Source organism: Schistocerca gregaria, chromosome 7 (genome assembly GCF_023897955.1).
Source record: "Schistocerca gregaria isolate iqSchGreg1 chromosome 7, iqSchGreg1.2, whole genome shotgun sequence".
NCBI lineage: Eukaryota > Metazoa > Arthropoda > Insecta > Orthoptera > Acrididae > Schistocerca > Schistocerca gregaria.
In genome coordinates, this window is record NC_064926.1 from 332,567,220 (window position 1) to 332,594,083 (window position 26,864).

General features: G+C 42.2%; 1 protein-coding gene across 7 annotated transcripts in view; it reads left to right on the forward strand.

Moving 5' to 3' along the window:
- The window catches only part of LOC126282202 (uncharacterized), a 115,979-nt gene extending 95,129 nt beyond the window's left edge, over nt 1-20,850 (forward strand). For 5 of the 7 annotated variants that reach the window (XM_049981739.1, XM_049981738.1, XM_049981741.1 and 2 more), the window contains one exon: nt 19,974-20,850. The gene's annotated coding sequence lies outside the window, so the exon portion shown is untranslated. Of the gene's footprint in view, nt 1-2,912; nt 2,968-19,973 lie in introns of all 7 variants that reach the window. The other 2 variants (XR_007551349.1, XR_007551348.1) reach the window with 1 other exon arrangement.
- Nucleotides 20,851-26,864: the final 6,014 nt, after the last annotated feature.

Sequence of the window (26,864 nt, forward strand, 5' to 3'; positions counted from 1 at the left end):
CTCAGACAAGAAGTACGGATCCAAAATCCTATCTCTTAATATTCCGACCCAGATGTTGATGCCAAAGCAAACTTGATATCCACTGTGGTGGGTGACGTGTGGATTAATGTTACACCAATGGTGGGAATTGTGCATATTGAAGACACCCTCACAAGAGAATGCTGCTTCATCTTACCATGTGACAGTGTTTATGAAGTCGTCGTTGGCTTCCTGTTGTTATTAGAACCTTTCACAGAATTGCTACCACAGATGACCATCTGCAGGCCACAGATGTTGCATTAAAGAATAATGACAGGTGCACAGCCCATGCTCGTGCAGTACGTCAATGACTGTGCGTTGCGAGACACGCAGCTGCCTTGGTAAGCTATGTGTATTTCGCTGGGGCTCTTACTGTATGATGTCCAGAATAACTTCCTCAGTAGTTGGAGCACAGCAAGTCCATGGATGACTCTGTCATGTGGTTGTGAAAGAAGAGAACTCGTCTCCAAAGGCGTGGCTCTAGACAACAAAACACATTTTTACCTGGATGAGGTCAACCAGGATATCTAGTAGCATGTTCATGAGCAGCAGCACCAGCCCGGCAGTCAGATGCACCAATGACCAGACGCATATCCACATAATCATTGTTTGTGTATGCCACACTGTTTTAGAGTAACACAAGAAGAAAATACGATACGTGTATGAATGTACATGGAGTCTGTTGTGGGTGTGTTACTTCTCTAGCAGCTAGTCCCTGTCGGGTGAACAGTGCATACAATGTGAACACATCACTAATTGCATTGGGCTGTTGTACCTAATGTGGATCACTTCTCTTACAGATATTTTGTGCATTATTCATCGTGACATTGCTACTTGTGAAATGTTAGTTTTTGAATTATACTGTTTCCCGATGCTAATGGACGTGATGTTTCCACATTTCTATTGACATAATAATAACAACAACAACAACAATAATAATAATAATAATACCGTATGGAGATACTAAACAAAATGCACTTATCAGACTCAATGTTAAAAGGCATAATTAGTGGTTCCATGGTGATATGTCTAACTGGTAACCAAGTTTGGAAACTACGTGCAAAGGCCGTTGCTAGCACTACTGGAGACATAAGGCCCTAATGGAATGTAATGGACCTGAACATGGTAAGAACAATAAACAATGGGACCATTTGTGGAGGTACACAGAAAACAAGTCCGGAATCTCATAGATGCAGCGGTTGTGAGACAGTTCGCATCCACAACTTGCAGAATCAAACACTCGACCTTCTGCATACTAACCCAAAACGCTATCCACAACACCAACTGCACAGTAGTGAGCCTATATGCTGACAGAGGTAATTAATGAACATGTAGTTACAATGTTGCCAAGATTGCCAATCTTTAACATTCATTTACTGCCAGAAATATGCTCAGGGCAAAATTTTGTGACAGACATTTTTGTATTGCTACAAGGTACACAACTTTGCTTCTGCCGTTTTTTCCCCAGCATTTGAGGCTTTAATGAAATAAATTGGTTACACATGTATCATTCAAAATATTTTCCATGGCTGGCCACTACTTTCTCCCATCTTTTGGGCAGTGTACGAATCCCTCTTTGAAAAAATTGTTCATCTTTTAAGCGATCCGGGAATCAATCCAATTTGTGACTTCTTCATGAGATCGGAAGTGTTGGTCAGCCAGGCCATGCGCCATTGATCTAAACAGGTGATAGTCAGAAGGAGCAAGATCTGGAGAATACGGTGGATGGGGTAGGACTTCCCATTTTAACATTTCCACATACATTTTGACCTCTTTTGCAATTTGGGGTTGAGCGTTGTCATGTTGCAAAATCACTTTATCATGCCTCTCGCCGTATTGCGGCTGTTTGTCTTTTAATGCTCTGCTCAGATGCATTATTTGCGTTCGATAACAAGCACCTGTGATTGTTTCACTTGGTTTTAACACTTCATAGTACACGACACTGAGCTGGTCCCACCAAATGTAGAGCATTATCTTGCAGAGCATGATCTTGGAGCCGTGAATATTTGGTTTGGCTGTCAATGTGGGAGCATAGCCAGGATATCCCCATGATTTTTTGCATTTAGGATTATCGTAATGAACCCATTTTTCATCCCCAGTCACAATGCGATGCAGAAATCCCTTCCGTTTTTGCCTCTGAAGCAACTGTTCACAAACACACAAATGCCGTTCAACGTCTCTTGGTTTCAGCTCACACGGGACCCAAGTTCCTTCTTTCTGAATAATGCCCTTAGCCTTGAGACATTTTGAAATGGCTTGCTGTGTCACTTCCACTAATTGTGCCAACTCTTCTTGAGTTTGATGCGAGTCGTCACTCAGCAATGTCCCCAATTCTGCATCTTCGAAAACGTTCTCTCTTCCACCACTATGCTGATCTATGATGTTAAAATCACCGTTCTTGAAGTGTTGAAACCACTCACAACACTTTCTTTCAGTAATAGCATCCTTACCATAAGTCCTTCAGAGCTTTTGATGAGACTCAGCCACTGTTTTCTCCATATTGAAACAAAACAGTAACACCTCCCGCAAATGAGGAGAATTAGGCACGTAAACTAAAATTTTCAATCAAGAACAACTTTATGAGTGCAGGCACAAATCGACTAATGTTTGAATGTGGTTATGTTGACTGATATCCAAGCTAACTGCCTGATGTCTGTGATTTGTTTCTTTCGACCACTACTTACCGTTGTCACAACCTAACGGCAAACTGCAGAAGCAAAGTTGCAAACCTTTTAGTATGAGAGGAATTGCACTGCAAAGTCTGAGTGTGTGAATTTTTCTTCATCCTGTATACATGTAATGAAAAGTCCTATAAACATCATGTTGCACTGTGACCTTTTGATCTTTCAGTTGTTAGTGATGTTAACTGATGTGATACTTGAGGCTTTTTTCAGAATGGTTGGCTGCGTGGAACAGACACATTGCTCACCAAAGCATTGTACAGAGAAGGTACTTTGGCTGACATTGCCCCTATTCTAAAATTTGCGATGGAGTTGTTTTCAGGCTTCCAGCTGAGTTGACCGTTCCAAATTTATGCGCTATATTGTGATGTTCCAAAATGAAGAGCTCTTAGAAAACTGCAGAATGTGAAAATAGAAAAGCAATTCTGCTAGCCAATATAGCTATGCTGCAGTCCTGTTATGTGTGTTAGACCACAACTCCTCAAAGTGTATAGTTGGTACTAAAAGTTGAGCTAGCCCACAAACAGGGATTTGAAACCAGTGATACATTAGTTATACTCTGGTTGGAGTACTGCCAGAGACTACACATAAGGGCCCTGCTGGGAACATCTGAAGGAATTTGGACCAGTCATCAAAATTTTGTGTATAAATGGAATTGTTAAATTGGCTGGAAACTTGAAAATAGTCCTCCTGTAATTAATGGCACTTTTAAAACTCATCTTAATATTAACCAGGAAGAAAGTGCTGACCACTTATACTTCCCTTTTATAAAAATTCGAAGCACCATCAGTGTCATGTAATATATGTTGTTCACATAAATAACTGTTTGATAGAACAGTATCATATTTATCAATGAAAAATCCAAACTGTTAATGTTCTACAGTACAAAACTCTTTTGTGAATAAGTTTTCAGTTTGCAGCTGTATGGGATAGAATTTAAGCTTAAATGATATTGGTGTACTTAAATAACATAATTATTGCTAACAATATTATGTGAAGGAAAGCTGCTACTACCATATAGCGGAGATGCTGAATTGCGGATAGGCACAACAAAAACACTGTCAAAAATAAAGCTTTCATCCAATAAGACCATCATCAAAAATAGATGACACACACACACACACACACACACACACACACACACACACACACACACACACTGTCTCACACAAATGAGGCCACACTGCGAGCAGAGCAGCACCACTACATGATGCGAGTAGCGACTAGGTGGGATTAAGGAAGAGACTGGGCTGGGGTGGGGAGAGGGAGGGATAGTAGGATAGGGGTGGCGGACAGTGAAGTGCTGCAGGTTAGACAGAGACAGAGGGCAGGCAAGGTGGGGGGTAGTGGAAAAGGAGAGAAGTAAAAAGACTGGGTTGCAGTGGTGGAATGAGGGTTTTGTAGTGCTGGAATGGGAACAGGAAGGGGCTGGTTGGGTGAGGACAATGACTAATGAAGTTTGAAGCCAGGGGGTTATGGGAATTTATGATATATTTCAGGGAAAGTTCCTACCTACGCAATTCAGAAAAGCTGATGTTGGTGGGAAGATCCATATGGCACAGGCTGTGGAGCAGTCATTGAAATGAAGGATATCATGTTTGGCAGCATGCTCAGCAATAGGGTGATCCACTTGTTTCTTAGCCACAGTTTGTCGGTGGCCATTCATGTGGACAGACAGCTTATTGGTTGCAGCACAGTGGCTGCAGCTTAGCTAGTAGATCACATGACTGATTTCACAGGTAGCCCTGCCTTTGATGGGATAGGTGACTTTTGTGACCGGATTGGATTAGATGGTGATGGGAGGATGTATAGGACAGGTCTTGCGTCTAGGTCTATTACGGGGATATGAGCCTTGAGGTAAGGGGTTGGGAGCAGGTGTTGTGTATGGATGGACGAGTATATTGTGTTGATTCAGTGTACAGCAGAATACCACTGTGGGAGGGGTGGGAAGGGTAGTGGGCAGGACATTTATGATTTCAGGGCACGACAAGAAGTAGTCAAAATCCTGGTGGAGAATGTAGTTCAGTTGCTGCAGTTCTGGGTGGTACTGAGTTACAAGGGGAATGCTCCTCTGTGGCTGGACAGTGGGACTTTGGGAGGTGGAGGGAGACTGGAAAGATAAGGCACAAGAGCACAGGATATTTTTTTTACAAGGTTGGGAGGATATTTAAGGTCTGTGAAGGCTTCCGTGAGACCCTCAGTACATTTCGAGAGGGACCGTTTGTCATTGCAGATGCGATGGTCACGGGTGCTTAGGCTGTGTGGATGGGACTTCTCGGCTTGGAACAGGTGGCAGCTGTCAAAGTGGAGGTGTTGCTGGTGGTTAGTAAGTTTGATATGGACAGAGGTACTAATGTAGCTATCTTTGAGGTGAAGGTCAAGGTCTACGAAGTTGGTTTGTTGGGTTAAGTAGGACCAGTGAAGCAAATGGGGGAAAAGTTGTTGAGGTTCTGGAGGAATGTGGCTAACGTGCCCTCACCCTCAGTCCAGATCATGAAGATGTCATCACTGAATCTGAACCAAGTGAGGTATTTAGGATTCTGGGTGTTTACGAAGGATTCCCCTAGATGGCCCATGAATATGTTGGCATAGGATGGTGCCACACGGGTCCCATAGACATACCTCGGATTTGTTTGTTGGTAATGCCTTCAAAGGAAAAGTAATTGTGGGTGAGGATATAGTTGGTCATGGCAACTAGGAAGGAGTTTGTTGGTTTGGAATCTGTCAGGTATTGGGAAAGGTTGTGTTCAATAGCGATAAGGCCATGGGCATTAGGTCTTTTAGTGTAGAGAGTGGAGAGCTCTCCATCCTGCTCACTTCCTACTTCCACCTTGGAGTACCACCGTCCACTACCACTATAACAACCTCCAAACCTTCCCCACGCCACGTCCCCTCATAGCTGACAAACCCTGTCTCGCAGACCTACTACACTTACCCCACTCTCCAAAACTCTCTCTCCCACCACCAAACAGAATCCACAACCTAAGCAGACCTGTTACACAGTCATGAGCCTTTCCTCCAGAAGCCTTAGCCCCATAAAAATATCAGTCCTTTCCAAAGGTCTCACCTTTTGCCCCACTCCCAAATTCAATCATGCAGGACTTGTCAAAGAATTTTCTTCCTTCTGCTGGTCCCTAAAGTGGAAACACTTTTTCGCCACAAACCCTACCAATCAGACTCAACCAAAGACCAATGTTGAACACTTCCTAACTCAGTTCACTCTTGCATCCAAATGTGATCCACACCTACTGCCCCCAGATCACCCCCTGTTAACTGTCCAAAATTCCTTAACCTGGAATTTTGCCTCACCATCATTCCTTAAATCCTTCAACATGCAAACAAACCTTACATTCACAGAAAGAACCACAGTCCACCATCTAAAAATTGAACCTGACCTTATAATTCTACCTGCGGATAAAGGCTCCACCACTGTTGTTTTGAACCACAAGGATTACCTGGCAGAAGGGCTCCGCCTGCTGTCAGATACTTCCAGCTAGAAACCTTGCCACCACTCCAGAAATTCAGCAGGATTTCCAGTCACTCCTCACATCCTTAGGCCCATCCCAGAACCTCTCCCCGGAGTTCATCTCTCTGCTCACCTCTACCACTTCCCGCACTCTTACCTTCTTCATGCTTCCTAAAGTCAATAAACCCAACCACCCAGGACCCCCTATTGTGGCCAGTTACTGTGCGTCCACTAGAGAATCTCTGCTCTCGTAGACCAACACCTGCAATCTATTGCTCAGAACCTACCCTCCTATATAAAAGATACCAACCATTTCCTCCACCGGCTCTCCATTGTTCCTGTGCCTCATGTTGCCCAGCTCTTCACTGTTGGTGACACATCCCTTTATACGTACATCCCTAATCCCCATGGCCTTACTGCTATTGAACGCTAACTTTCCCAATGCCCGACAGATTCTGAACCAACAACCTCCTTTCTAGTCGCCATGACCAACTATATCCTCACCCACAATTTCTTTTCCTTTGAAGGCATTACCTACAAACAAATCCTAAGTATGGCTATGGGCACCCACATGGAACCATCCTATGCCAACCAATTCATGGGCGATCTAAAGGAATCCTTCCTAAACACCCAGAGTTTTAAACCCCTCACTTGGTTCAGAATCATTGATGATATCTTTGTGATCTGGATCAGGGGTGAGGACACCCTATCCTCATTCCTCCAGAACCTCAACAAAGTATCATCCATTTGCTTCACATGGTTCTACTCAACTACCTAGAGGTTGACCCTCACCAGTACCTCCATCCATATCACATCTACTAACCACCAGCAATACCTCCACTTTGACAGCTACCACCCGTTCCAAAGAAAAGAGAAGGGGAAAGAAATATTCAGGTGCATTGGCAGCATAAAAGGCATTTATAGAGCTGGAATGGGAGCCAAGAAGGGGTAAGCAGGTTAAGGCTGGGCTAGTGAGTGTTAAAAGACCAAGGGGGTTGGGAAAATGGGGGACAGGTTGCCAGGAGTGTTCCCACCTGTGTAGTTCATAAAAGCTGCTGTTGGTGGGAGGAATCCAGATGGCACAGACTGTGAAATAGTTTTTGAAGTTAGGGATATCATGTTGCTATTGGTATGTTCATCAGATGGATGGTCCAGCTGTGTCTTGGCTACAGTATGGTGGTGGCAACTCAACACAGACAGACAACATGTTAGTGGTCATACCCAGGTACAGTACCATACAGTGGTTGCAACTAAGTTAGTGGATGATGTCGTTGCTTTGACAGGTGGCTCTGCATTTGATGGATAGCAGATGCCTGTGACAGTACTGGATTAGGTGGTTCTTGGAAGATGTGTGATACAGGTCTTGCAGCTTGATCTATTGCAGGAATATGAACCATGGAGCAAGGGATTGGGAGCAGGGATGGACAAGGATGTAGTGTCAGTTAAGTGGGTTATGGAATGTGACACAGCATAGTGTAGCGGTAATAGTTTTCTCGCAAAAATTCCTAAAGATTGCTGGTATACTAGCAGCACTGCAAGGTCAGAAAAATATTGACCCTCTGTTAATTTTGGAAATAATTCATTAGGAGGCACCAACAATTGAGCATTCACACTATTTTTGAAGTTCTCACAAGTGTGTAATGCTCCATGCTGTTTATGAACAGAACTAAAGGTGTTGCCCATCTGCAATAAGCAATTGGGGACAACTGTTTTTAACTTTCTAAGGGATCCAGTTCTTACAGAGTCCACAGGAAAAATTTTGGTATTGCTGACTCTTTCAATGTAATGTGGGAAAAACATTTAGAAGCCATTCCCAGAGCTGGAGACAAGATTCAAAATTGCTTGGATCGAGTGTTGGATAGAAAATCCAGAGGCTGTGTACATATCCAGGAAAAAAATATTTTCCAGTGAGGGTTCTTTTACTACAAAGAAGGAAAGGTTCTGGTTACATGCTGTAATGGATCTGGGAGACGTGTTATTTTCTGCCGGATTTGTCGATACCAAATCTAATGAGGGAGGTTGTAAATGTTTTCTTATATTTTTGTCAGAATATTTCTTTTGTGAATTGTAATTTGCCTTATTTTATGCTAATTTGCTTATATGTTTGAGAGAGAGCATATTGATTAATATTAGTAGATGTGACGAAGAATATCAGAGAGACTGGTTACAAGTGGAAGCTTGTGTGTTGTGTAAAATGTCTTTGACGCTGGAGTCATCTTTGACTGTAGTCAGTCGGCAATGAACTCTCGGTGTGTGTGACGAAGAATATCAGAGAGACTGGTTACAAGTGGAAGCTTGTGTGTTGTGTAAAATGTCTTTGACGCTGGAGTCATCTTTGACTGTAGTCAGTCGACAATGAACTCTCGGTGTGTGTGACGGTGGAACAATGTGCAGGTCGCCATTATAATATATTACAAGTGAACAGGAATAATGAATAATGTTACTACTTTTTTATATAAACATCAAGAAGGAACCACATTCGAAGAAATGGAATTTGAAGCACCAAAAATGAGGCAAACACATTGAACCAGGTCTTTTCTGAAGCCGACGAAACAGCATTGTGGAATCATACTTTCACTAGACGTCTGAAGCCAACACAGAAAAGTCAAATATCATCTTATAAACATTTCACGGAGAAGTGAGTACTGTCACGAAATATGCTAAATTCAAGTATATAAAAATAGGGAGCATATTTCAATGGTTACACTTTAATTTCAGAGATAACTGGCCTATTATCAGAATTTCATGATGAGCATAAGCCCACAGCGTAGATGCTACCAATTGTAAGGGTTGATACCTCTGTCGGAGATATGTAAGCTGATTAAAAATTGAGTCCTAGGACCCTGTATCAAAGAGAACTAAAGTAGTTATATCATAAACTTTTGCTGGCAGTGTAAGATTGCATGAAGTTGCACCTGACTCTGAGATGTCGTCTATTTGCTTTTGTGCACTCGACTGCTGACAGAGTGGCAGTCTCAGACAAACATTTGCTGTAAGATGCAGGCATGAACCTGTTTGACAGATATCTTTATAATGTGGACAACTATGTTTAACATTGTGGAAAACCTACAGTTACCACTACCTTTCGCTGCTGCCTTGCTCTAGAACTATAGGCTGTGCCAGCTGCACATACAGCTGACCACGCTGGCACATCTCAGGTGTTACTCGAAGCACTTGGCTAAGGATCGCTAGCTGTCGATGCAGGGATCGACACCAGAGGCTCCACCATCGGCCTTCAGTACATATCTGCACTGGCTGTATGCACTGACTTAAAACATTGCCACCCACGTCAGTGTTGTCTACACTTGTTTATATCTATGCTGACGTGAATGTTGTGGCATCAGTCTATGCTGTACTGGCAGCTGTTACTTATTGTGCATCCCTCAAGAGTTGGACTTTGTTGCACTGCTGACCTTGTATCAGCTCGGGCAGTTTCATGTTATTGAACACTGTGCTGTCATGTGTTGTCGTCTACAAATAAACTGATTATAAAAAACCAACATTCATTTGTGTTGTATGCCACAACACAATTGGTGACTGTGGACTGACCATGTTTGTGTCGAACATTGAAAATGGGTGTGCAAATTTTGGTTCTCGAGTAACACTTTAGAACAATGAATGTTTCAGTGAGCTACAGACCTTGTCTGCTGAATGGCCACCAGTGTTTCCTTCATTCCAGTCACCATGGCAGAACTATCTTTTTTCACTGTTACGTGACAGCTGACGGCTCATCAAGCAGAAAGTCTAAAGCTTATTGAGGATGTCGTGGCCTCAGTATTGCAGCAGCTGAAGGTCAGTCCATTGCCATTCCCAACATACGAGGAGAAATCAGAGGACTGGGACTCTTATGAACAAAGCCTGTGACAGCGTTTTAGGGTGTGTAAGGCAAATGACTATGATGCTGCTGAATCCCTTTTCTTGTCATGAATGCTGCCACAAACTTATCGGTTGTTGTGCAAGCTGTCCTCCCTGACGGAACTTGGTAAACTAACTTTCAGCGAAATCTGTTCTTTGTTAAGTGCTCACTATCAAAGATACTGTCATGATTTCAGCTCACCTGCACTTGTGAGCATGATTGTGTATGTAGCACCCGCTAGTGTTTCAGTTAAAAGCTTTACAAATTGGTGACCCTTTGTCAGATGAAGTATTGCATTTAGCAAAGTCCTACGAAGTCGCACAAGCAGCGGGCCTCTGCTTAGATTCCTGGATGGACATTGCCATGGTAAACAGTGAAGCCAGACACATGGCAGATTTGGCAGCCAGTGGTGACATTGTGACAGTATACAAACTACAGCACCCACGTCCCTCCACACAGGAACAGTGGGTCTCACACTGTCGCAGGTTGTAACAGCCTTACCCTCCCTGCCTGGACTGTTTTCAGAAGCACGCTAGAGACAACTCTCTGTTCCAGTGGGTGGATTGCACTAAATGCACATAACAGGGTCACATTGCATGTGTTTGTCAGGAAGCTGTTCCCGTCTCATGATCACAAGATCAAATGGATGTTAATGTTGTATGTTCCGCACAATCCATTCAAGGAGGTCCCTGTGATGAACTGTACATTTCACTGTGATTGGCTGGATGGACAGTCAACTTTCAAGGCGATACAGGGGCTGCTGCCAGTCTCTTCAATTTTCAAACAAATTTACAATTTGGGGCATCTATACAAAGAGCGCCCATATCCGCCCGTATCCAAACTCGCACCATCAGGTTATCAGTTGGTAAATTAAAACAAGCTACTCATCCTGTTGAAAGATTAATTTTGCCATGGAAGCCATTTACAAAAATGGAACCAAGGGACAACTTTCTTAGTCATAAGCAGTGCTGATACTGAGAACCTTTTTGATCTGGACACATTGATGTCTGTTAGATTTTCCGCCAGTGATACAGTAAACACGGTCTTACCCACAACTGGATGTATTCTGCACCAAATTCCGTAACTTTTTTCCTTTTGGTCTGTGAAAAGCAAAGAATGTCGAAACGCACATTTTGCTGAAACCTAGAGCACGACATCACTTTTTTCTCCCTTGGCTGGTGTCACTCTGTGGCCAGGTCAAGGGCAGATTAGGCAGGTTGCAGAGATTGGCTGTGATGGAACCCATATCATCGAATCAGTTGTCATCAAGAAACCATCTGGCAGACTCAAACTGTGTGGGGACTTCAAGGTCACTGTGAATTCTCAAGTACATGTGGACGCATACCCCATTCCTAAGCCTGAGGAACTATATGCACAGCTGCTGAATGGACACTTCTCCAGAATTTACCTTGCTGAGACATATTTACAGCTATCATTAGACAAATGTTCACAGAAGATATTGGTGATTAAAGTACTGCATGGTTTATACAAATGTAAGCGGATGGCATTTGGGGTCTCCAGTTCCCTGGCAATTTTACAGAGGTTCTTCGCAGTGTGCCTGGGTGCATTAACTATTTTGGTGACATTGTTGTTATGGAAAATATCACTGAGCAGCATGTAGTGAACCTGAAGTCAATCTTTTTTGTTTTTCACAAGCTAAGATTAAAGTACATCCTAAGCAAATGTGACAGTACCAGAGAAGGAAAGTTGCTACTCACCATATAGCGGAGATACTGAGTCGCGATAGGCACTACAAAAAGATTCACAACAATTATAGCTTTCAGCCATTAAGGCCTTAATGGCTGAAAGCTATAATTGTTGTGAATCTTTTTGTAGTGCCTATCGCGACTCAGAATCTCCGCTATATGGTGAGTAGCAACTTTCCTTCTCTGATATTGTTACATTCCATCCTAAGCAAATGTAATTTTTTTAAGCCTTCAGTTGAGTATTGAGGCAACTTCCGTTCCCACGTAGGTTTTTTTACCAACTCTGGAACATTTCAAAGCAATGGCGTTCATGCCTAGGCCAGCGAACCTCTAGCAGCTCCAGCCTCTGGGAAAATTCATTCCAGCAGAATCTGGGATAGCACGTGCTTTACATCACTTGTGTAAGTAGGGAGGGGTTTTCATGTGGTAGTCTGCATGTGAAACAAAATTCCAGGATCTCAAACAGTGTCTACTCTCAGCATCTTGTTTAGCAATGTTCTTACCCAGGAAGCATAGTGGTTGCAATGGATGCATTGGACCACAGGATGAGGGCAGTCTTGATGGTTCAGAGCACCCCATCACGTACACTTCAAAAACCCTCACCTCTGTACAAATAAAATAGTCTAAATTGAGAAAAAAGTATGACAATTATGTTCGCTCTGGAGGCATTTCATGTCGTCCTTTATGGTGCCAAGTTCCAGCTGGTAATGGACCATAAGCCATTGATCTCATTGTTCAACACAACAGCTGACATCACAGATTGTACTGCTCACAGTCTCCAGTGCTGGGCATTGTTCCTCTCAGGATATACCTATGACATCCATTTCAGAACCATATCCTAGTGTGTAAATGTTAATGCTCTTAACCGACTACCCATGGGTCTGAACTACATGTTTGATCAGGAGGAATTTCTGTGCTTCTATGTGGATGACGAGACGCAACAAGCTGTGGACAATTTTCCCATTACGGGAGTGTGCATCAGTGCCAGCAAAGAGGCATACTCTGTTCTCAAACAGGTTTGCACCTCCATCTTGAGAGGGTGACCAGAGAGATTGGCGAGGCAACAACCTACAGCTCTTTGGCAGTACTATGGGCTGTGACGCTGTAAGCTTTTAGACAATGGTGTTATTCTTTTAACCTCAGACCATACTGTGCCTCATGTTGTGATTCCATGAGCCTTACGACAGCAGATCCTACATTTGCTGCATCAGAGGCATAAGGGCACTACAAGGGCAAAGCTGCTCGCTCTCCTTCAGACATCCACTAAGAAATAGAGAGGCACTACATGTGCAGAACAGCAGGTGGCCAGGTTTTTTCACCTTGGCCAGTGCCGATCAAATCTTGGGAATGAGTGCATCTCAATTTTGCAGATCCATTGCTGAATACCACATGGCTCATCATCATTGAAGCTTTATCCAGATTCCCAAAAATTGTCAACTGCCATAAAATCACAGTGGAATTCACACTGACGATGCTGTTGTAGATTTACACCATTGAGGGTGTGATGCAGACATTGGTGACTGGCAACAGTCCACAATTTCTGATGGAGGCCTTTGAGAATTTCTGCACTAGAAATGGAGTGAAGCACATCTTTTGCTTCCTTTTCATCCCCAATTGAATGAAGAGGCAGAGAGGTTCATTCAGACATTCAAAAGTAGATGAAGAAATACATCCAAAATTCATCCACTTAAGATGTCCTGACTTTATGTAAGTTCATATTGGGCAATGTCATTTGGAACCTCTTACACAGACACCAACCCCATTCTCCACTACATTTACTGCTGCCTGCACCCATCCCCTCTATTCCTCCCACCTCTCCAAAGTTCCAGCCTGGTGGCATGCGAGTGTGGGCCTTGGGATTCGGCTGACAAGATCATTGGGTTCCAGCCACCATTCATCGGCAGATTTTTACAACTGATTCTGGAGACTGCCAATCATCCGACACCAGAACCAGCTCTGGTTACACAACTGTGCCCCCATAGCCTTTTTCTCCCCTGTTCTTCCACTACACCCAGTTTTCCCACTCTTTGGCACAAGAAAAGCTTATCCTGCCCCCATCTTCCTCCTCTTGCCCCCTCCAATTCCACTGTTAGCTGTTCCAAGTCGCGACAGCCACAGGGGTGAGTCTGGCCTTGCCAGCAGCTTCCCCATCCAGGGATAGATAAATGCTTCGGATCAAGGTACCACAGCTGGGCACGTGCATGGAGGGTGTACCGGCAGTGTGCCTGCTACTCTTAGGCCTCGATATCATCAAGGTATTGCCTCCAGTTTCCACCACCAGACTTGTGTTCCACCACTGCCATCCAGGCCTCTTTCAGCCTTAGATTTGATTGCCCGCAGACCAGGGTATCCTGGAACTGAGCTGTTGTGGGGGCTGCAGAAGAGATGCTCTCCACATTGTGTGGGACTGGGTGGAGTAAGGTCATCTCCCCACTCCGCTCCCCCTGCTCCACCCCCCCCCCTCCCCCTCCTGCACACACACACACACACACACACACACACACACACACGTAAACTTGCATTTTCTCCTCAGGTCTTTTAAGTCTGCCATCAATGATGCGTAACTGTCTGATGTTATGTTGCGATGTTATAGAACATCTAAACAAATGGCAGCCCCCACATTCATTTTAGTGACACAATGTTCACTTAAAAACAAGTGAATAGTGGTGAGGAGCGGTGCTGATGGTCAGATAAAGAGGACAATTTTTGCACAAGATAATAGGAACAAACTTCCATTCACCATAAACCAAGACATTGGGAATCCTTACTAATTCAAAAGAATATTAAAAATGTACCTCATTGGCGACTGTTTCTATGAAATATGCATGTCTAGATTCAGAAATTGGAAAGTCCTGTTAGCTCCATGCCAAGTATCAATGTTTGTTATGAAGCTACATGAAAGGTAGTAATGTACTGCAAATAAGACTCACCATGTACAGATGCAAGAATTTTTTTGAAAAAGGATATAAACAGCAGTTTTGTAGTACAATTGAGAAGGAGGCAGCTTATTTCAAAGTAGCAGCTTCCTTTCTAATTTCTGGATTTGGTTTAGTTAGCGTAGGTGTGAATATAATTAAGCAGTGTAGCGATAGTTTACTGTTAATACAGTGTATAATATAGTATACCGATTAACAAGAGGCTAGATTGCTTCTCATCACATAGAGTAGCCATTGGTTGCAGAAGGCACAATGCAGCTATCAAGCTAAGTCCTTCATCAGACACAGATAGCAGAACTCTGACACATTCACATGAACATATCACACGCACACACACTTGGCACTAAGGCGTAACTGTGTCTCACGTGAGCAGTGATCTTTGCTGGGATGGGTAGTGGGGACACAGAAGAGGTGTGGGGTAGAGAGGTGGAGCGATAGCAGGATACAGGTGTGGAAGATGCTAGTGCCACCTTGGGAGTGTGCAGGGATGTGATAGACAGATTAAGGTTCTATGATTTCTTTATCTTTTGTTGGTGTATACCTTGACCCTTTCTACATACTTAAAGGTTATTTTTCTTGATGAAATGAATAAGTGGATGGATAAATAAAGGATAGCATTATAGGCTGAAAGCTGGTTCAAAATATAAAGTAATACTGTAGAACATCCCAGTTTATGTTTTCTATTGATAAATAAATATTATACCTTGAAGTTTTAAACAATATTGTCGTTACCTGAAAATTGTAAGCAGCTGTTCCATTGAGATATTCCCAAGTTTCAGTGACACAAAATGCTGTCGAGTAAGAGAGGATATATTATTTATAGCTAAGAACAGTTCTGACACTTCTTGGCTTTTTTTTTCTTTTGTAACTTTTTATGTACCCTTTGCCTTGCTGGATAATGCATTGTTACAGTTATCTCTTTTGTACTGGCTTTATAGCACATTCATAAAGTATCTTAATATCCAATTTCTTATGTAGTTCAGCTGTGTCAATAAGCCAAGGTTAACTGTGTTTGTTGATACAAGAAAAACAGTTTTTGCATTAAATGGGTAAGGATATAACATGTATGGCATCTGAAGCAGATAATATACCTGTGTGATATTCTATGGAGATTATGCAAGAGAACTTGTTCTCTTCTATTAGTAATGCATCATAGGTCACTGGAACAGTGAAGGTTACTTCATGATAGGGAAAACGTACTGGACGTTCTCGTTATCAAAAAGGGTTGCCAAACTTATGCAGTTATCTGTAGGCCTGTGTCGCTGACGTAAACCTGTAGAAGAATCATATAACATGTTCAATACCCACACGTTACTGTGTTTCTGGAGGATGAAAATCAGTTCTACAAAAACCAACGTGTATTCTGTAAATACAGACCTTGTGAAACATGGCTCGTTGTGTTCGTCAATGAAACCCATAGTACCATAGACAAAGGTATCTAGGTTGAAGCCATGTTCTTAGGCTCTTGTCAGAGTTCTGCATTGTCATTTAGTGAACAAAATACAAGCTTATCGAATATCAGACCAGATTTGTGACTCGATTCAGTATTTTTCAGGAGGTAGAACTCAATGTGATTTTCTAAACGGAATGAAACTGACAGATGTTGAGATAATTTCTGGAGTACCTCAAAGGAGAGTTATAGGACCATTATAGTTTGTAATATACAGGGTGGTCCATTGATTGTGACCGGGCATAATACCTCACGAAATAAGCGTCAAACGAAAAAACTACAAAGAACGAAACTTGTCTAGCTTGGAGGGAGAAACCAGATGGCGCTATGGTTGGCCCACTAGATGGTGCTGCCATAGGTCAAATGGTTTTCAACTGCGTTTTTTAAAAATAGGAACCTGCATTTTTTATTACATATTTGTGTAGTACGTAAAGAAATTCGTGATAGATGACGCTGTAATAGTCACAAACATATGGCTCACAATTTTAGACGAACAGTTGGTAACAGATAGGTTTTTTAAATTAAAATACAGAATGTAGGTACGTTTGGACATTTTATATCGGTTGTTCCAATGTGAACTTATCATTTCTGAGAACGCATGCTGTTACAGCATCATTACCTGTAAATACCACATTAATGAAGTTAATGCTCAAAATGATGTCCGTCAACCTCAATGCATTTGACAATATGTGTAATGATATTCCTCTCAACAGCGAGTAGTTCTCCTTCCGTAATATTCTTCAACTTTACCCACAGAAAGATATCAGGGAACGTCAGATCGGGTGAACGTGTGGGCCATGGTGTGGTGCTTCGACGACCAATCCACCTGTCATGAAATATGCTATTCAGTACAACTTCAACCGCACACAAGCTATGTGCCAGACATCGCCATTTTGTTATGCAGTGAAACATCTTGTAGTAACATCGGTAGAACATTACGTAGGAAATCAACATACATTGCACCATTTAGATTGCCATCTATAAAATGGGGCCAACTATCCTTCCTCCCATAATGCCGCACCATACATTAACCCACCAAGGTTGCTGATGTTCCACTTGTCGCAGCCATCGTGGACTTTCCGTTGCCCAATAATGCATATTATGCTGGTTTACGTTACTGCTGTTAGTGAATGACACTTCGTCGCTAATTAGAACACATGCAAAAAATCTGTCGTCGCCCCGTAATTTCTCTTGTGCCCAGTGGCAGAACTGTACATGACATTCAAAGTCATCACCATGCAATTCCTGGTGCATAGAAATATGATATGATTGGAATCGATGTTGACGTAGCATTCTCAACATCGACAATTTTGATATTCCCGATTCCAGCACAATTTGTATGCTACTGATTTACGGATTAGCCGCGACAGCAGCTAAAACACCTACTTTGGCATCATCATTTGTTGCAGGTCGTGGTTGACGTTTCACACCTGGCTGAACACTTCCTGTTTTCTTAAATAACATAACTCTCTGGCGAACGGTCCGGACACTTGGATGATGTCATCCCGGAATCCGAGCATACATAGCACATGCCCGTTGGGCATTTTGATCACAATAGCCATACATCAGCACGATATCGACATTTTCCGCAATTGGTAAATGGTCCATTTTAACACAGCTAATGTATCACGAAGCAAATACCGTCCGCACTGGCGGAATGTTGCGTGATACCATGTACTCATACGTTTGCGACTATTGCAGTGCCATCTATCACAAAGTGAAGAAAGTGGTCCAGCTAAAACATTCATATTTCTTTATGTACTACACGAATATGTAATAAAAAATGGTGGTTCCTATTTAAAAAACGCAGTGTATATCTGTTTGACCTGTGGCAGCGCTTCCTAGCGGGCCAACCATAGTGCCGTCTTGTTTCCTCCTTCAAGCTAGACGAGTTTTACTCTTTGTAGTTTTTTTGTTTGATGTTTATTTCTTGAGATATTTGGCCCGGTCACTATCAATGGACCACCCTATATATAAATGATCTAGTAACGTGGGAAGTTCTGTGAATCTTTTTGCAGTCAGTGGTGTTTTGTATAGCAAAGGAGCAATGATTCGTGCAGTGGCTGGCAGTTGACCATGAACATAAATAAATGTAACATAATATATGTAAATAGCCGAAGAGATCCATTACTGCTTGATTATGCTACTGATGAGAAATCATTGGAAGCCGTATTGCTAACAACCATAAAATACATATGAGTAACCATCCAGAGCAACCTAATGTGGAATGACCGCATAAAACAGATTGTAGCAAAAGCAGATGCCAGGTTGAGATTCATTGGAAGAATCTTAAGGAAATGTAATTCATCCACAAAAGAAGTGACTTGCAAAACAGTTGTTTGATTAAGTCTTGGGACAATCAATGATATGCTCGAAAAACTCCAGTGGCACTCCTTACCAGAGAGGTACTGTTTTTGAAAGTGAGCATAATGTTGAAATTCCGGGATTGTGTGTTTGAAGAAGAGTTGAGCAACATATCACTTCATTCCACAAATGTCTTGTGAAATGATCATGATGAAAAAGACACAGACATTATAAACAGTCGTTCTTTCCATACACAATTTGTGAATGGAACTTATAATATGATAGTAGTACCATCGGTACCCTCCATCACACACCATAAGGTGGCTTCAGGAGTAGAGATATAGATCTAAATTAGTTCGTACATCATTTTAAGATGCCTGAAGATGGAGGCCTTTGGCTCTGAAATTGGTAGTCTGTATATTTGAAATTTGAAACCAGTAATTACTGCAGAGTGAATGAAAAAAAGAAGGGAATAAACAAATATTCATTTTTCTACATGAAGTGTTTTGTCATCTGAAGTGCCTACAGTCTTCCATCATCGTGAAAGCAACAAGATTTCCCCAGTTCTTTGGTTTCTATGAACGTGTAACTCAGCATTGATCTCTATTTTGAGATCTGTGTTTGTAGTTTTCTGTGATTGCTTCCTTTTGGGGTTGTTTACATGTGGTAATATTGTTTATTGGTACAATAGTGAACTAATAAAAATTATTTACTGTTGGTTTCTGTTGAGTTCACTGTAGGTGCATGGCAAAACTTTATTATATTGGGGTTACCATAAATCTCATGGGCTCAGTCTCCGCATGAACTCGCTAGTACCTATGTTACATTCCTGTTCCTATCCCATGCACCTTCTGCCTCCCACAAAAGATGGTTGGCGCATCGATTTATGTGTAAGTCATCAGTCGGCCACTATGTCTTGACTTTGTGTTCCATGCCTTTTGGGGCTGATATATTTTAAACGCATTCTTCTCATATAGCATTTTTAAGAGCAGTGTAACTATCCAAAAGAAACAAAGAAACTGATAAAAGAAAACAACATAAACATCTAAGGTGAACAATGTGCCATTTCATTTTTCTGAATCAAAATCAGTTTTATTATCTCATTATGTGCGTACATAAATTATTATTTTAATGGACATCAGACTCACAAATAACATAATTGAGACACACATATAGTATCAAAAACGTAAGTTAATCTTAATTTTCAGCTTACTCTCCAGAGTTAATTGTGTCATCACTTAAGAATTATGGAACTGAATAATGACATTTTTCTGCTATGATAGCATGTAAATTTCTTTTCAGCTAACCCATTCCATACAGTGACATGAAGTTGAAAAATCTTGCTCCATGCGAAGAATGTGGCCAAGGTTTTCTAAGTCTGAATTCCAGACAAATTTCCTTTTTTTGCGCATTGGCTGATCCTAGTTCCTGAATTATTGATTCAAGTAATTTTTTGTTTGTAGAAACACGCAGTCTACAAACTCTCAGTAATTAATTTACACCTTTTTGTTATCTATATACCACAGTAATGGATGCTTTTCTTTTTTTTTTTTCAGATTGTTTTCATACATGTGCTACAAAACAGAACGTTTTTTTGTGTGACTGTGGCATACAGACTTAATGTTTGAAAATTACTGGCAGTACTTAGTGGTGAATGAGGCTACCCCCTTTCAGAAGACAGGACTCCAGAGAAAGTGGAATCAGTAGCCAGTCCATGTCAAGCAGCCAATATTATCACAGAAAACTGGTTTTATACAAAATTTATGAAGATAGTGGCTTAGTGAAAAAGAAATTTGTGACATAGAAATTGTCAATTTTTTAGAGAGAATTTTCTATTCAGAGACTGTTTATATGGTGATGGACAGTCTGTTACTGTGACACAGTAATAGCACTCCAGTAACTTTTTTACTGGTTTTTCATATCTTTCATTCAGTCTCATGCATCATATAAAATATTTATACGTGGTACAAACAGCGTTGTACCTCATTTTACGTACACTGTTTGATAAAGAGAAATTTATTATATTTTGTAGCTCAGTATGCAAATTCCTTATCATTGGTCTTTAGTATCACAAGTTTTGTATTTAAGAAGATTTTGTGCAATATTTTCTCGTCATTTGCTGCTAGTTTATTGACGCACTGACATTTAATCTCGTCCATAATTTATATCAGGTTTTTAGTACCTATTCATATCAATTACTTATTGTATAATGACTTGGCATACAACCACCTTCAGTGATTTTATGTGTAATTTATGTTGTTTTCTGTCCATTGGGCGAATGTGGAAGAGAATTACATTCCACAGTATTTATCAGAATTTGTGTGTCTACTAATTAAAGAGCGATTGTGTGTGTGTGTGTGTGTGTGTGTGTGTGTGTGTGTGTGTGTTTTAATTGTCAACTGTTGATTAATAAAGTATAACATGGCTTAGTTATTCCTTACTAATTAATAATGCTATTATCACCTTGTTTTTTTTACCCTGAAATTTCCGAATCCATCAAGATACAAATAGTTATATATGATAGTGGTTTTACGACCTTGACTCAATTGATGGTACTTATCTATAAATTCACAAGTGTTATTCAGTCTGGGAATTAACCGCCGTCTGCTTCATGTCTGCTGTGCAGCGAGCTACCTTAATTTAAGTATTATCTGTATTTTTCTTACTTGTCACTTCTTCTTCTGCGTGTTTTTGCTTTTAGGAAGCTTTAACAGTAGAGTGCTATTAAGTGTTCCATAGATCTCGTGTGTGTTTCGAATACAGTCAGAGAGTCCCTTTAGTCAGCCATAGTGCTCGTAGTGCTAGTGTTTGTTTTCAATACCGTCCAGAGACAGGTAGTGCTATTTTCCTTGTTTCTACAAGAAGTGGTTAGCAATCACAGTTTAGTCAATAATCAACCGCCTTTAGTGAATTAGCAGTCTAGTTAAAAGCTGATTAACACTCTATAGTAAATTGATTTCTTAGGATGGCTAGGATGTGTGGCTGCTGTGTACGGACGCAGGAGGAGCTGGCCACTCTTCGCGAACAGCTGAGCGTGTTGATGGCTGCGGTCAGCCGTCTTCAGGCTGCTGCCTCGGAGTGTAGCGGCAGTGGGGAGTCTGGTGCGTCGCATGGTGCACCCCAGGTGTTAGATGCTTCACCCACTGTCCCTGCTGTCGAGACATCTTCGCGGGTACCGGGCGCGGTTGGGCCACCCTCTCCCCAAGGGGAGTGGCGGGTTCAGCGGCGTTCGCGGCGCACGAGGCGGAGGGTCAATGTGGAGGCTGGCCGTGTGGCATCGCCCGCTCTGCCTGTGAGTGGACATGTGGCTGCTCCTTCAGCAAGGTCCGAGCAGGCACACGGGGGGAGGGGTTTATTAGTTATTGGGAGCTCCAACGTTAGGCGGGTGATGGAGCCCCTTAGGAAAATAGCGGAAAGGTCGGGGAAGAAGGCCAGTGTTCACTCTGTCTGCTTGCCGGGGGGTCTCATCCGAGATGTGGAGGAGGCCCTACCGGTGGCGATAGAGAGCACTGGGTGCACCCGACTGCAAATTGTTGCTCATGTCGGCACCAATGACTCTTGCCGTCTGGGTTCAGAGGTCATCCTCAGTTCGTACAGGCGGTTGGCGGAGTTGGTGAAGGTGGAAAGCCTCGCTCGCGGGGTGGAATCAGAGCTAACTATTTGTAGTATCGTTCCGAGAACCGATCGCGGTCCTCTGGTTTGGAGCCGAGTGGAAGGCTTAAACCAGAGGCTCAGACGATTCTGCGGAGAGCTGGGGTGCAAATTTCTCGACCTCCGCTATCGGGTGGAGAAATGTAGGGTCCCCCTGAATAGGTCAGGCGTGCACTACACGCCGGAAGCGGCTACGAGGGTAGCGGAGTACGTGTGGAGTGCACATGGGGTTTTTTTAGGTTAGAGAATTCCCTCCCTAGGCCCGACAAGACGCCTCCTGAGACGCGGCAAGGCAGGAGTAGGCAAAATGCAACAAGGAATAACAATATTAATGTGCTAATAGTAAACTGCAGAAGCGTCTATAGAAAGGTCCCAGAACTGCTCTCATTAATAAACGGTCACAACGCCCATATAGTACTAGGAACAGAAAGTTGGCTGAAACCAGACGTAAACAGTAATGAAATCCTAAACTCTGATTGGAATGTATACCGCAGAGATAGGCTGGACAGTGAAGGGGGAGGCGTGTTTATAGCGATAAGAAGTGCAATAGTATCGAAGGAAATTGATGGAGATTCGAATTGTGAAATGATTTGGGTGAAGGTCACGGTTAAAGCAGGCTCAGACATGGTAATTGGATGTCTCTATAGGCCCCCGGGCTCAGCAGCTGTTGTGGCTCAGCACCTGAAGAATAATTTGGAAAATATTTCGAGTAGATTTCCCCACCATGTTATAGTTCTGGGTGGAGATTTTAATTTGCCGGATATAGACTGGGAGACTCAAACGTTCATAACGGGTGGCAGGGACAAAGAATCCAGTGAAATATTTTTAAGTGCTTTATCTGAAAACTACCTTGAGCAGTTAAACAGAAAACCGACTCGTGGCGATAATATATTAGACCTTCTGGTGACAAACAGACCCGAACTATTTGAATCAGTTAATGCAGAACAGGGAATCAGCGATCATAAAGCGGTTACTGCGTCGATGATTTCAGCCGTAAATAGAAATATTAAAAAAGGTAGGAAGATTTTTCTGTTTAGCAAAAGTGACAAAAAGCAGATTACAGAGTACCTGACGGCTCAACACAAAAGTTTTGTCTCAAGTGCAGATAGTGTTGAGGATCAGTGGACAAAGTTCAAAACCATGGTACAATATGCGTTAGATGAGTATGTGCCAAGCAAGATCGTAAGAGATGGAAAAGAGCCACCGTGGTACAACAACCGAGTTAGAAAACTGCTGCGGAAGCAAAGGGAACTTCACAGCAAACATAAACATAGCCAAAGCCTTGCAGACAAACAAAAATTACGCGAAGCGAAATGTAGTGTGAGGAGGGCTATGCGAGAGGCTTTCAATGAATTCGAAAGTAACGTTCTATGTACTGACTTGGCAGAAAATCCTAAGAAATTTTGGTCCTATGTCAAAGCGGTAGGTGGATCAAAACAAAATGTCCAGACACTCTGTGACCAAAATGGTACTGAAACAGAGGATGACAGACTAAAGGCCGAATTACTAAATGTCTTCTTCCAAAGCTGTTTCACAGAGGAAGACTGCACTGTGCTTCCTTCTCTAGATTGTCGCACAGTTGACAAAATGGTAGATATCGAAGTAGACGACAGAGGGATAGAGAAACAATTAAAATCGCTCAAAAGAGGAAAGGCCGCTGGTCCTGATGGGATACCAGTTCGATTTTACACAGAGTACGCGAAGGAACTTGCCCCCCTTCTTGCAGCGGTGTACCGTAGGTCTCTAGAAGAGCGAAGCGTTCCAAAGGATTGGAAAAGGGCACAGGTCATCCCCGTTCTCAAGAAGGGACGTCGAACAGATGTGCAGAACTATAGACCTATATCTCTAACGTCGATCAGTTGTAGAATTTTGGAACACGTATTATGTTCGAGTATAATGTCTTTTCTGGAGACTAGAAATCTACTCTGTAGGAATCAGCATGGGTTTCGAAAAAGACGATCGTGTGAAACCCAGCTCGCGCTATTCGTCCACGAGACTCAGAGGGCCTTAGACACGGGTTCACAGGTAGATGCCGTGTTTCTTGACTTCCGCAAGGCGTTTGACACAGTTCCCCATAGTCGTTTAATGAACACAGTAAGAGCATACGGACTATCAGATCAATTGTGTGATTAGATTGAGGAGTTCCTAGATAACAGAACGCAGCACGTCATTCTCAATGGAGAGAAGTCTTCCGAAGTAAGAGTGATTTCAGGTGTGCCGCAGGGGAGTGTCATAGGACCGTTGCTATTCACAATATACATAAATGACCTGGTGGATGACATCGGAAGTTCACTGAGGCTTTTTGCAGATGATGCTGTGGTGTATCGAGAGGTTGCAACAATGGAAAATTGTACTGAAATGCAGGAGGATCTGCAGCGAATTGACGCATGGTGCACGGAATGGCAATTGAATCTCAATGTAGCGAAGTGTAATGTGATGCGAATACATAGAAAGATAGGTCCCTTATCATTTAGCTACAAAATAGCAGGTCAGCAACTGGAAGCAGTTAATTCCATAAATTATCTGGGAGTACGCATTAGGAGTGATTTAAAATGGAATGATCATATAAAGTTGATCGTCGGTAAAGCAGATGCCAGACTGAGATTCATTGGAAGAATCCTAAGGAAATGCAATCCGACAACAAAGGAAGTAGGTTACAGTACGCTTGTTCGCCCAATGCTTGAATACTGCTCAGCAGTGTGGGATCCGCACCAGGTAGGGTTGATAGAAGAGATAGAGAAGATCCAACGGAGAGCAGCGCGCTTCGTTACAGGATCATTTAGTAATTGCGAAAGCGTTACGGAGATGATAGATAAACTCCAGTGGAAGACTCTGCAGGAGAGACGCTCAGTAGCTCGGTATGGGCTTTTGTTGAAGTTTCGAGAACATACCTTCACCGAAGAGTCAAGCAGTATATTGCTCCCTCCTACGTATATCTCGCGAAGAGACCATGAGGATAAAATCAGAGAGATTAGAACCCACACAGAAGCATACCGACAGTCCTTCTTTCCACGTACAATACGAGACTGGAATAGAAGGGAGAACCGATAGAGGTACTCAGGGTACCCTCCGCCACACACCGTCAGGTGGCTTGCGGAGTACGGATGTAGATGTAGATGTAGATGTAGTCAGTTTCTGACCTAAGAATGAGAAAATTATTACAGCTGTCAAGTATTGGATTTTCCTCACATTTCGTATATACTCTATAATAGAAGGGAAGTTGCTACTCACCATATAGCAGAGATGCTGAATCGCAATAGGCACAACAAAAATATTCAAACAATTATAGCTTTCGGCCATTAAGGCCTTTGTCAGCAATAGACAGCAGCAGTCTCAGATAACTGAAATTACACTGCAATGTGGTTTCAGTTATCTGAGACTGCAGACGTGTGCAAGTTGCATTTGCGTGAATGTGTGTGTGTGTGTGTGTGTGTGTGTGTGTGTGTTTTCTTGTGTGTTTGTGTGTCTATTGCTGACAAAGACCTTAGAGGCTAAAAGCTATAATTGTGTGAATCTTTTTGTTGTGCCTATCGCAACTCAGCATCTCCGCTATATGGTGAGTAGCAGCTTTCCTTCTCTAATATTGTTACATTCCATCCTGGATTTTCCGTTGTTTGATTTGTAGATATTCTGTTGATCGAGACTTTTATTAAGGGAAAGAGAGAGGGAGGGGAGAAGGGGGGGGGGAGAGAGAGAGAGAGAGAGAGAGAGAGAGAGAGAGAGAGAGAGAGAGAATTATGACTGGTACTGTTGCAATTCATTGGGTAAAAGTTTGAGTGCTGTCTACTAACTTATTTTGAGGCATATTGCTAATATTTGTAAAGAAAGACAGAGGAATGAAGAAAGCACATTAGCACCTGGCTTTTAGCAGCCAGTGACATGTTAATAGTATGATTTTCTTTCACTCATGGGAAAAGTAAGTATTAGTTTCTAATGTGATGTCAGCTTCTAAATACTGGCATTCAGAATGCAAGCAAATGATACTGCCTTTGCTAAAACTAGTTGTAAGCGCAAATGAAATTAGTTAACACAACCCATGAATGACCTGCAGTGATTAGTCAGCAAAGATCTAGGATGTATGTTGTTAACTTGCTCCCACTGTTCATTTTCTTGACTGCAAATAAAGTTATTGCTTTCCAACATAACACAGAGCTTGTGTGACAGTACAGATCAGTCTGTCAGCACTACCAAGATTTCATTTGAGATTTGTTAGCTTAGTCTTACATAACAAAACTATCACCTTCAGTCCAACCTAGACTTCAGGCTACACTGCAGACTAGTTTACTTCCACAGCCAAAGGCTTTGCATTTCAAATGAAATAATTAATAAGTGTTTCAGTATATTACCTATGTAGACATCAATGGCAAAACTGTGAATGTGAGGTGAAAACAGAAAGTGAGGAAAGGACTGAGCTGTCCACACAATGAGAGCAATTCATCTTTGGCAACATATGATGGTCATTCACTTTAGATCTTGTAATTGGCTCCCCCTTACCATCCTCTCATTACCTGCATCCAACCTGACATGGAGATGCACTGCAAACGTCTAACCTATTGCAAACATCTAACCTATATCACATACAAATGGAGCAGTTGGAAACTGAGGAACAGGCAGTGGCATCATATATAATTGAGGAACTTTAGATATATTGCTTTGTACTGGAGCATGCATTAGAAATGTGGCCAAAGTTTGAAAGAATAGTGGACTGTGCACTGGATAGATATGCACAAGTCCAAAGCGACTAAAAAAAAGTGCAGGTGAATCCTGTATATAAGAGAGGTAAAAGAACAGACATG